Consider the following 12952-nt stretch of genomic DNA (forward strand, 5'->3'; position numbering starts at 1 on the left):
TTTCTACCTGAAACAAAAAGATGAAATATAAAAAGCTTTGTATAAGGTGACAAGCAAGAGCAGGAAATTGCAACTTTATTTCAAAATAGGATACTAAAAGCTTTATATAACACAAAGGTTAAAGAAGAGAAAAACATTAAAATAACTATAGTAACTTCAATTTAATAATTAGTGCACAGCATAAAAAGGGATAATTTATGACAACAAAACATAAAAGGGTAGAAAAAAAGGATGAGCATTGTGCAGGCGAATGAAGTTAAGACATTATCAGAAGTAAAAGAACTAACTTATCTGTAAGACATTTTATACTAACTTCATGGTAACTGCAAATCAAAAATCCTGAGCTTTTATACATAAAAGAGGAAACAGAGAAAAATCTCACAGAAAAACACCAAACATTATAAGCATGTATAAAAACAAGGAAAAAGAAACAAAGGAGATAGAGAACAACAAGAAAATAAAAGATAAAATGGCTGTAGTAAGTCCGAATATATGAACAATCATCCTAAATATAAATAGACTGAATGAACCAATCAAAGGCACATATTAGCTGGATGAATTACAAAGCAAGCTCCAACCATATGTTGCTTTCAGGACACGTATGTCAGCTTGAAAGACAAACATAGGCTCAAAGTGAAGGAGTGGAAGATGACACTCAGAGAAAATAATATCAGAGAAAATCTGGCGTAGCCTTACTTATGTTAGACAAAATAGATTTCAAGACAAAAAATGGTAACAAAAGACAAGGAAAGATATTTCATAAAGGATACAATTCATCAAGAAGACATAATGTTTATTAATGTATATATACCCAATCTAGGAGTATTAAAATCTATAAATCAACAGATTTAAAGGGAGAAATAGATAATAAAAAGTAATAGTAGGAGACTTTAATATGCCATTTACACCAAAGGATAGGTCAAGCAGACAAAATATCAAGACGGAAACATTGGCCTTAAATGACATATCAAATAGACTGAATAGATAATAATAGATCTTTTCACCAAAATTATAGGATACACATTCTTCTCAAGTATACAAGGGACATTTTCAAGGATAGACCATATGTTGAGATAAAAATTATTCTCAATAAATTTAAGAAGATCAAAATCATACCAAGTATCTCCTCTGATCACAATAGTGTGAAACTAGAAATCAATTACAAGAAGAAAGTTAGAAAATCACAAATATGTGGAGACTAAACAACATGCTACTGAACAACTATTTGGTCAATGAATAAATAAAAGAAGGAATAAAAAGATACACAGAGACAAATGAAAATGAAAATAGAACATACCCAAATTTTTTCAGATGCAGCAAAAGCAGTACTAAGAGGGATGTTTATAGCAATACAGACCTACCTCAAGAAACAAACAAACAAAAAACTCAAATAAATAATCTAAAATTACATCTTAAATAACTAGAAAAAGAACAAATGAAGCCCAAAGTCAGTAGAAGAAAGGAAATAATAAAAATCAGAGTATAAATAAATTAAATATAGAATAAAAATAGAAAAAATAATTAACTGAAAAGTTGATTCTTTAAAAAGATAAACAAAATTTACAAACCTTTAGCTAGACTCATTAGGAAAAAAAAGGAAAGCATACTCAAATAAATAAAATCCCAATATAAAGAGGAGAAATGACAATGAACATCACAGAAATACAAAGTATTATACAAGAATACTATAAAAGACTATACCCCACCAAATTGGACAATCTAGAAAAAAATGAACAAATTCTTAGATGCGCACAACCTTCCTAAATGAATTCTGAAGACTTAGAAAACCCGAATATCCTGAAACACTGGTAAGAAAATTTAAACTGTAATTAGAAACTGCCCCAAAAACAAAAGTCTAAGGCAGATAGCTTCCCTGGTGAATTCTACCAATAATCCAAAGAAGATTGAATACCTACCTCTTCTTTCCAAACTCTTTCAAAAAATTGAAGAGGAGGAAATGCATCCTAACTCATTTTATGAGGCCAACATTATCTTGATTCAAAAACTAGGCAAGGGAATCACAGAAAAAGAAAATCAAAGAAAAATATTTTTGATGACCATACAGAAGTTCTCAACAAAATGCTAGCAAATAAAATGCAAAAATGTATTTAAAACATTATATATCGTGATCAAATGTGATCCATTCCAGGAATATAAGAATAGTTCAACACCTTAAGTCAATCACCAAGATTAAGAAAAATAAAGAAAATTATATGATCATCTCAATAGATGCAGCAAAAGCATTTGGCAAGATATAACATCTATTTATGATAAAAACTCTCAATAGAATGTATATAGAAGAAAAGTACCTTAGCATAATAAAAACTATGTATGACAAATCTTCATCTAACATTTTATTCAACAATGAAAAACTGAAAAAACTTTCTTTAAGATCAGGAACAAGGCTGTTTTTCAACATAGTACTGGAAGTCTTAGCAAGAACAATTAAGCAAGAAAAAAAAAGACATCTAAATTGGAAAAGAAGTAAAACTGTCACTATATTTGAATGACATGATTTTTTATATAGTAAACCCTAAAGAATCCACCAATAACTATTAGAAATAATAACTGAATTGGTAAATTTGCTAGATATAAAACCAATATACAAATATCTGTTGCATTTCTATGTAATAATGCCAAAATATCAGAAAGAAAAAGAAAAAGAAAACAATCTCATTTACATTCATAATTAAAGAAATAAGCTTAACAAAGGAGGAGAAAGACATGTACACTATAAATTATAAGACATTGTTAGAAGAAACTGAAGACATGGAAAGATATGGAAAGATACTCCATGTTCATGGATTGGAAGAATTAACATTGTTAAAATGTCCATATGACCTAAAGCAATGTACTGATTTAATGCAATTCCTATAAAAATTCCAATGGCATTTTTCATAGAAATAGAATTTTAAAAATCTTCAAATTTTTATAGAAACATGAAAGACCTCAAGTAGCCAAAGTAATTCCGAGAAAAAGAAAAAGTTGGATGTATCACATGTCCTGATCGTAAACTATACTATAAACTTATAGTAAATAAAACAATGTGACATTGGCATAAAAACAGATATGCAGACCAATGGAAGAATTGAAAGCCCAGAAATAAACCCACATCTATATGAGCAACTATTTCATGATAAAATAATCAATAATATACAATGGAGAAAGGGTTATTTCTTCAACAAATAGTATTAGGAAAACTAGACAGCTATATGCAAAAGAAGGAAACTAAACAACTATCTTACACAAGAGTTAACTCAAAATGGGTTAATGACATGAATGTAGGACCTGAAACAATAAAATATGTAGAAGAAAACATTGATATTGGGCTTCTGAACATTGGCGCCAGTGGCATTATTGTGAACTCCAAAGACAAGGGAAACAGAAGCAACATTAAACAAATGGTGCTACACCAAAATAAAAAGCTTCTGCACAGCAAAATTAAGCATCAGCAAAATGAAAAGGATGTATGGAAGAAAATATTTGCAAATGATACTTATGATAAGGGGTAAATATAAAAATCATACAAAGAACTCATACAACTCAACAACAAAAATAAAAACAATACAATTGAAAAATGGACAGAGGATCTGAAGAGACATTTTTCCAAGGAAGACATACAGATTGCTAACAGGCATTTGAAAAGATGTCCAACATCACTAATTATTAGGAAAATGTAAACCAAAATAATAAGATATCACCTCACATCTGTTAGAATGACTATTATTAAAATGATAATAAATAACAAGCATTGAAGAGGATGCAGAGAACAGGGAACCCTTGTATATTGTTGGTGGTACTGTAAATTGATGTAGCCACTATGGAAAATGGTATAGAGTTTCCTTTAAAATTTAAGACTAGAATGATCATATGATCCAGTAATTCTCTTCTGGGAATCTATCCAAAAAATATGAAAGCATTAATATGTAAACATATGTATTCCACTGTGTTTATTGCAGCATTATTTGTAACAGTTAAGATATAGAAACAACTTAAGTATTGATCAATGGCTAAATGGCTAACTTCGAAATACACAACGAAATACACACAACGAAATACTACTTGGCCATTGAAAAAGGTAAAATCTTGCCATTTGTGACAGTATAGTTAGAATTTGAGAGTACTATGTTAAATCCTATTGAAAAAGAGGAAAAAACCATGATTTCAATTATATGTGGAATATAAAACAAAATAAAAAGACAAATGAATTAACAAAACAAAGCAAAAACCAACTCATATATATAGAAAACAGGACGGTTGTTACTGAAGGAAAAGAGGTTGGGAGAATGAATTGGATAAAGGGGTTCAAATACATGGTAACAGAAGGAAATTAGAAAGTGGTAAGAATGCAATAGAGTATACAGATAATGAATTACAATGTTGTACTCTAGATATTTATATATTATCCAATGTTACCTCAATGAAGTAAAACAAAAATAATGTTTTGTCTAAAATATTATTTTCTCCTAACTTTTGAAATTTGATTTTATATAATGTCTGAGGTTGACATTCATTTTCTCTTAAAATGGTAAGGATGCTGTTTCACTGTATTCTGGCCTTTATAATTTCTATTAGAAAATTCAGTAGTCACTTTAATATCAATTCCACTGAAGTTAATCATGTTTTTCTTTTTGGCTGCTATTAAATTATCTTTTTGTCTTAGGCTTTCTATTTTTTAATTTTTTCCTTGTTGGTGTGTGTTCCTCTTTATTTCTGAGAGAATTCAACAGCCTTCTCAAACTAGTAGAATGTTATATTTAATCATTTATGAAAAATTACCCTCCATTTTCTTGTTGAATGAAACTTTCTTGTTGAATATCATATCTCTTGTTTTCTTTCTCATCTCTTTCAGAAGCCCCAGTTGAATGTATAGTAGATATTCTATTTTGTTATATCTTTACTCACTGTTTTCATATTTTTAATTTCTTTGTTTCTGTGTTACATTCTTGATAATTTCTTTACATCAATTTTTCATGATAAAAATTCTTTTCACATTCTTAGTCCCCTGTTAAACATATCAATTACATTTTTATGTAAATATTATGTTATTAATTTCTAGAACTTTTATATTGAATTGTGTCCTATTTATACATACCTGACAATTTTAATCTCTTGCCCTTCATTCATAATTTTAATTACTTCCTATTGTTTTAAACATATTTTTACCATTATGTTGGATAATTTCAATATTTGAAATATTTGTCTTTTCTATCACTCATGATAGCTTGTGTTTTGTTTGTTTGATTTTGTGTCTTTGTTTTGGGCACAGTGATCTTATTATTCTTTGAGCTTTATCTATAGGAAAACCTGAAAGCTCCTATTGAAGGTGAGAACCTTCAAAAAAAATTGTATTTGCTCTGCTTTATAATGCATATCAGAAGACTATCAACATTTAATCTTTTTAAACTAAATTCTTACCTTGAGGGGGCATAACCTTATATTTAGTAAATTAATCTCAGGTATCTTCTCTCCCCTTAATTAAATACCAAACAAAATAATTAACACATATCCTGTTCGATGTCCATTTTATTAAATGCATTTGTTTCAAACTATCAAAATTTCAAGAATTAAGTCATACTTCAAGTGGTATATGTGAAATGTAATTGAGTGCACTGGGTGACTAAGAGAATATAAACAACATTCTCGCCCTTCTCTATTTGAAAGACATATAATGCTGGTACCCTATTTCCCGGTGTTTATAGTTAATTTTAGTTAAGTAATTTGGTATGAAAGCAACAATTTCATCATATGCAAACAAAAACATAAATACAAAAAAAAGGGTAAAGGCAGAAAAAGAGGATGGAAAAATCTATTTCAAACCATTCACAGAAACTATTCCTTAATTTGGCATGAAATTAATTTGGCACAAAAAAGATGGTTTACCAAAATTCTATTGTAGTTATTAATTATAGAAATTTCCTATAGTGTTCGAACTTCTGTTTCAGTGTGCAGTATAAAATACCTTTCAAAGTGTTTTCTGGATCTGCTCATCTAGTACAGCAATGATGTCATATTTAAGAGCTTTTATTGTACCTGGACAAAGTTACTTCTCACTCTAAGTGTGATTCAATAGTCTGATATACCAATTACTATCACAATGCACCATTTTAGAAAATGTTTTCTGAAGGACATCTTGTTTTTATTTCACTGAACTAAAGCTATGATTAATAACTAAGTAACCTCTTTACCTTTCCCCACAAGTAAAACATAAAATTCTATATTTGTAAATTCGATATAGGGCCAGTATAAAAAAAGCTCAATGAAAGAAAATAAAATGATCTAAAATACCAATATTCAAGAATAATCATCTCTTTATATGTGCATAAAACATATACACATATAATAAATGTGCATAAACATATCTCACAAAACCCATTCCTCAGGGCATATATAATTTGTAATTTGTTATTTTAAAATATGCACATGGACATACCTACATATATACTGGATATACAGTTCATGGAACTGCTCTCTTAATGTTTTGATAAACAATAGTCAACACATAAATATCATTATCTTTAATTTTGTTTCAAACTACCTAATTTTAACTGATCAAAGTATCTTCTACCAAATATAAATGACTTCCACATTTTACACTGTCACATTACTATAAATAATTCACACTTTCCAAAGACACTCCAATCTAGAGTGAATTTTCATCTTTATACTTTAAAATCGGGTGCTGATGAATGTCCAATTCGAATATGTAATCCTTAAGAGGCTAAACAATGTCAGAGCTTTCTAAGTTTCACTAATAGCCACCACCTATATCACTTTATATTTTATAGAAAAAAATTACAATTACTATTTAATAATATCATTGAGGTAAATAGTAGTAGGAGGAGAACTGTATGGATTTAAGATAGAAGCAGACCTAATTTAAATTAACACTGCGATTTTCTAGTACAATCTGATATGTTAACATCTCAGATTCCTAGTTTCCCCTTCTTTAAAACAGATCATATTGATCATCTCTGTATTCATTGGCATGAATTAAATTAAAAATGCATTTAAATTGCTTAGTATTACCCTAGAATATAGTAATTACTCAGTAAATGTTCCTTGTTACTACCTGCTTTTTTTTTTTTTTTCCAGAGGAGGAAAAGGTAGCATAGAGAGATAAAATCACATATCCAAATTTACTCAATGATGATAAAAGCAGAGAGGTAAACCTTGAATCTCATTCTTTCATACTCGGTATCATTTTCATATATTGTCCTTCTAATGTTGCATACTCTCTACTGACAAGAGACATGAAAGAAACATGACATCTAATTGTGACTCTCAGCTCAGAATTACATAATGAGAGAAGAGTTAGATATTTCCCTATGCCTTTTGACTAAGCCCAACATAAGAAAAGTGGCTAGAATCTTTAGTGTTTAAATAGTTTATAAAACATAAGGAGGAATTAACTAAAATAAAATTAAAACCAAAAGTGAAATTATTCTGCTTTAATGCTGGTTACAAACTCATTGTCCTAAAAAAAATTAGCAAGGGTACATATTTTGTATCTGCCACTCTAACCATTCCCAAACCTATTCTGCACACCTTATTCATGATAATGTGAATTTTGTACAAATTCTAGATTTGGACTATTTTGCTATGCAATATTATGGCTATGTTCTTTTTTTTTTTTGTATGTTACTCTAAGTAAGTATAAGTATTGACCATAAATTTAATATGAGCTAATTATATGTAAAATATAGAGAAACAATTCTAATGCTCTGGTTAAACAAATTAATGGAGTCAATTAAATTCGGCAATAAGCTATCTCTTTAAATAGGTGTTAACCTGCCTTACATTATAAAAGCTGAAATTATTTTGAACATTAAAAATATAAACCCAAGAAGACTCATATTTGGGCTAAAACTATTTGTCAATACTGACATTAAAACTAGAATTTCATAGAAATAAATAAATAAATAAATAAATAAATAAATAAATAAATAAGTCGATCAGTCTTTTAAAACTGTTGGTCAGTATGCCTGAGATCTAAATTTATTTACCTAATTCATCTAAAAAGGAAAACATGCTCTTCAGTAAATATATCATTTATCCTATATACTTATATTGGGTAAAATATAAAACTCAATTGTCTTGTTTTTGCTGGAAAATCACAATATCATGAATATGATATGGGACCTTTCTATAACTCTATATCTTTATTAATTGCAGAAATAACAGAGAGGTCAGGGAGAAAAGTTCAAACCTCAACATGGCAAAGCAAGATAATGTGTGATAGCACTGTGGAATTATCACTGGCCACAGTCTGGTTTACAGTGTTTCCAGGCTTGAAACTTGGTTAATGGGTACAGCCAAACTGGATTTGGTCTGAGGAGGCTGAATCATTCTAATTAATCAATAAAATAATGATTTATAAAGCAGATTCCAATTCATGACTTAACTATGGAAGGTACATCTTTATCCAGAAAATTCATGTTTGCCTAATACAAAATCATTTATGTTATCAACATCATAGGTCAACAAATTCATAATTGAAATCTGTCAATTGTGTTTGAACATAGAACCTGAATAAAGGGATATAGATAGCTGTAAGCAGAAGGGCTCAAATGGAGATGATTTGGGGGAGAATCAATCTTCAGATTCACCTGGGGAAGTAATATATCTGCTTCATTCTTATCTTAATTCTAACACTTGATAGAAATTCAGGAATAATAAAAGACATACAGGTTTAAAAACAAACAAACAACGAATATACCCTAACTGGCATACGAATTTTGAAAAAAAGAAAAAAAAATTAGGAGATCCTGAGATGCAGTTTGAGAGATATTTCTTCTAAGCAATGGGGAAGCCTGATTATCCATATTATGTTACAGAATCTTCTTTTCTAGTACAGTCAAGCTCATGTCTGGCAGGTAGTCAATTGCTACCTTACCTGAGCAGCAATAGATAAACCTGATAAACCTATTTCACTTATCTACTCACTGTATTACTTCCTTTTGCTGGTTATCTTTTATTCTATTTTACAGATGAAGAATTTAGAATGAAAAATGTTCAATAACTTTACCACTGTTACATAGATAATATGTATAATAACTAGGATTCAGGCATTCATCTGCTTGAAATTTAAATCTTTACAACTCAATTGCTCTCACTACTATAGTATTGATTTAAAAAAAGTTATCTAGTACTTCACAGAGCGCAGTTTCATGCTCATGCTCTCCCTTTCCCTCCCTCCTCCCCCTCCTTCTCTCTCTCTCTCTATATATATAGAGAGAGACATATATATGTCATATTTTTTTATTCTGATGATAATCCTTAATTGGATTCCAGTGATTCTTAAATTTTCACTACATTAAAAGTAGTTGTGGATGGTCTACTCTGCTTCTAAGCAGAACTGAAAACAAACCCAGCTAAGGTTAAACAATATGTTTACTATATTAGCAACTAGATATAATAGAATTGGGAATGGGCTAGAAGAAAAAATCACGAGAAGATACTTAGAGCAAGCAGCAAATCTCTGGCCTTAATCTTAGAAATATCAACATTTGTTCTTCAAATAAACAGTGTTCCTAATTGTCACTTACTGATAGAGAAGAGAGATGGTAATAAAGAATCTAGCTTTTGCAGCATTCTGAACAACTTCAAAAGACGGATCTTGACATGACTGCCTCCCCACCAAATTAACTATATACATTGTTAATCTCTGGAAAGCTGTTCCCATTTACACAGTTTGATTCTCTTGTGAAATGATAGATCATTAATGTCATTGGGAATAAATTAGAAGTTAGTTTAATTGAGAATAAATTAGAAGGTAGTTTAATGACACTCTCATGTACAATAAATTCTTGATTTCTAGCAAGAATAGATTATTTAGAAACATCTGTACTTCTAGTGGGTTATGTGAACTTACATTAGGAAGGCTGCAATATGGCATGTAATAAAAACCAGTGTTAGAAGTATGCTGACAGTATCAGAATTCTCTTTGGGAAGGATTCTGAAATTCATGAGAAGGCAAGGTATAGAGTATTCTCTCTTAAAGACTTCGGTTCCATTGCCTCTGACATCTCTGCCATGACTGGATACATTGTTTCTTACAACATTTAAAAGCAGCACAATGTTAATTTCAGATATTTAAGTGAAAATCATGTTCTACTGCACTTGTGTTTATGCTATGAAATCAAGACTCATGAGAGCTCAAGGAGACTCAGGCTATGAATGTGTTATAAGTGAGATTTCTAAAGGTCATAAAACTAAGGAAGTAATGTTATTACAAATTGTGTTTCTGATTACAAACACAAATATAAAAATATATGCTATACTGTAAGAGATTATAATTTAAAATTTTTCTACCTATTCAATCAGATTTTTTTCTAGCATTTGGAAAAAAAAAAAAAAACATTATTTAAAATCTTCTCTCAAGAATGATTACCAAAAATTAGAATGCTTGTAATGATTTGTAGCTGAGATATATTTGGTCTTCACAATGAAACTTATGTGAAAGTCCTGTGTAATTGATCTATGCTAAAATAGACCTTTTTTTCAGATAGATGATAGTTGTTGCCTTAAGGTATAGCTTCCTGAATACATACAGACAAAATAAATGCCTCAGTCCTTAAATTCCCTACCAGTGATAAATGTGGTAACACTTTTATTTTGTTAAATTTTTACACTTACTTTATATCCTCTGCCAGAATTATACATTGTTATCTGCATAGCTTTTTGTGACATTTCTACTAAACAATACATCTTTGTTATAGAGTGCAAATTTTTATTTTGTTTTGTTTTAGATATACCAAATAATAGAGTGCTTTTTCTTGTGTCCACTTTGAAAAATTATAGTCACTTTAAATACTACATATTTAATTTTTCTATTTGTCTTGTATGTCTAAATCTATATTTAATTAGTGACATAAATAATAATTACCAAAATTGCACTTGTTTTATTAGGGTTGGTCTTGAATGGACTCTTTGTGATAGTTTAAGTCATATTTGATTAATTTTGCAGATATGATGACTATATACATGGTACATGCTTTAAGAGTAAAACAACAGATTTAAGCAAAACATTAAACGTTGTAATTACATTCCCCATTAAAAATCTCAAAATAATGTGCTTTGACATATTAAAAATCTATTTCTGCTAAAAATACTTACTGATGGCACATGGTTGACATAGACAGTACTTAGTTTGTAAACAACCTTTGAAATTTTAACTGCCCATTTGAAACAGTGTGACTGCCAACCAAAAATAATCTGATAATTTTGCTTTGTCAAAATGGTTTATGTATAAAAAAAAATAACATGCATGGCTATTCACTCTGCACCTCCTACCTTCTCTTATAATATCTCTCTTATTGATGAGTGCTATATTTAAATCTCTCACTTATAATTATCTGACCCCTCTATCCCAAACCTTTTCAATTTCATCACCTGTTAAACTCTTTTCCATCAAGATAATCTGTCACTTTTTTTTTCATTTTAATTTATTTCATAGCCCATTTCTTTCAAACTTAGATATTTCAAAGCCACTGTTTCCTCATCTAGATTCCTCTTACCCACTCTTCTTGTGGTTCTTTTTCTGCTATTTCAGTGAGTATTTGGTTAAATGTCATTTCCTCAGAGTGACTTCCCTGGGGTTTTGATCTGAATCAAGTTTCTTCTGCTTTCTTCTCAAAGTAAATTACTCTTTTATATATATATATATATATATATTTCTTATATCATTTATAATTGTACATCTGCTTAACTCTTTGGTTGAAATCTGTTCCTTTGTATTAAAAATAATAAAACAAAAAAGGTCTGTGGGGTAGCAAGGTCCCTGTTTTTTGTTTTTTGTTTTTGCTTTACCATAGTATTGAATATTTGGCCCCAGCACAATATTTTAAATGAAAAAATGAAATATTTTTGCTTTCTGAAATAGCTAGAAAAGTCATCGTTGCTGTTGTTGTTGTTTGTCTTTTTATGAATTATACTCAAACATGTTTCCTAGTGAGGACAAATGATTTTTGGTAGAAATTTAGATTTTAGGCAGTTATTTGAATTCCAATTATGGTACTTACTAGCTATATAACAGTCATCAAGTCATTGAATATGTTCTATTTCAGTTCTCTCATCTATAGAGATCTAGCATGATGCCTGAAATGTAATATGTAATCATTGTAAGCAGCATCGATATTGTAGAAGAGTATTACAATGGAATTATACTACTAGATCTTTCACTTCTCCTAGATTTCACGTTAGTGAAGTAGACTCAAACTATTCGTAACTCTTATGCAGGTCACTTATGCTTCAAGCAAAGTTATTTGTTTTATCTTACTTATAATTTCCATTCCATAATGATGATCTGAACTATAATTCAACATTTTGTTGGGATCAGGTGGAATTTTATTTTACAGAATGGTTTATAGATCAGATTTTGCAGAATCTGCAAATGTCATTAGAAAAAGTTTTTTTCTTTTTTTTTAAAAAAATCTATGTTTTGCAATCACCATCTTTTATTTTTGTGTGAAATTTTAGTGTATATGTATGAATGGCCTGGCATATATACTATTAGAACACAAATAAATTTCCATAGAAGTCAAGAATATTTTTTTCAAGTTATGCTTTTTTTTTTTTAGCATTGGGTCATTGACAAACATCTCCAGATTCTGTTGAAGAAAAAAATGGTTCTAGGTCATCAGAGGTAGAATGGCAAAATATAATATTATTACATTCTTGGAATATTTTCATATTCACACTAGTGTTTATGCAAAAATTAAATGCGATGACAAACACAGTAGACTTTAACTGATTTAAATTAGAACTCTCCTTACTCTACTGAGAATGATAGGCGTGAAACAGATGTTTTGTTTACAAAGGTGGCAAATATTGTTGAGATTTTCATCTTTTTGTTGAGATTTAGCTTAAAAAATTAAGCTGGTTTAAACATACTTTAACATGTTTGGGCAAACTTCATGGTCTTAATCAATGATGTATGGTTTAATTAAAA

This window comes from Rousettus aegyptiacus, unplaced genomic scaffold (genome assembly GCF_014176215.1).
Source record: "Rousettus aegyptiacus isolate mRouAeg1 unplaced genomic scaffold, mRouAeg1.p scaffold_m13_p_10, whole genome shotgun sequence".
Classification (NCBI taxonomy): Eukaryota; Metazoa; Chordata; class Mammalia; order Chiroptera; family Pteropodidae; genus Rousettus; species Rousettus aegyptiacus.